Source organism: Penaeus monodon, chromosome 33 (genome assembly GCF_015228065.2).
Source record: "Penaeus monodon isolate SGIC_2016 chromosome 33, NSTDA_Pmon_1, whole genome shotgun sequence".
Taxonomy (NCBI): domain Eukaryota; kingdom Metazoa; phylum Arthropoda; class Malacostraca; order Decapoda; family Penaeidae; genus Penaeus; species Penaeus monodon.
The window spans coordinates 23,990,503-23,991,035 of NC_051418.1; the positions used below are offsets into that span (position 1 = coordinate 23,990,503).

The 533-nt window shown below is 37.5% G+C and overlaps 1 protein-coding gene across 1 annotated transcript in view; it reads left to right on the plus strand.

Annotated features, from left to right (window-relative positions):
• The window catches only part of LOC119594308, a 46,720-nt gene that overhangs the window by 30,212 nt on the left and 15,975 nt on the right, over positions 1–533 (plus strand). The window lies entirely within an intron of this gene.

A 533-nucleotide genomic window follows, 5' to 3' on the forward strand; every position in this document is an offset into this window, starting at 1 on the left:
ACTGTGTATGTGTATATCCAATACACAAATAATCTTTCTCTCTGTCCCACTTTTTATAACATACAGTTTTGGTCTTTTTCCCGGAACCTCGTTAACTTTTTAAAGTTCATTCTAGATTTTAGAATCTGCTCGTCATTATATAGAACAGAAGTTCTATTAACAGCGCCAGCTAACTATAGCATTTTAGCAGCACTGTGTCTGAGACAGGCACACCAATCCCGTGTATCTTTTTTGTTCACGATTGTAACACTCACTAGTTAACTCCAGTCACTGCTATTTAGTGGGTAGATAAAGAGCAAGTGTTAACGAAGGAAGAGCTGTGTAGAGAGGTAAAGAGAGACAGACAGGGAGTGAATACTCCAATTAAAGAGAGAGCGAGATGTATACATGAACTGAAAGGAAGAAAGAGGTTCCAGTTAAAGAGAGATCGAGGATACGTATATAAATGAAGGAAAGAAGGCAGAGAGAGATAGACAGAGACTATACTTGAAGATATTGAGAGATATCGAAAAACAGAGAAAAAAGAGAAACAC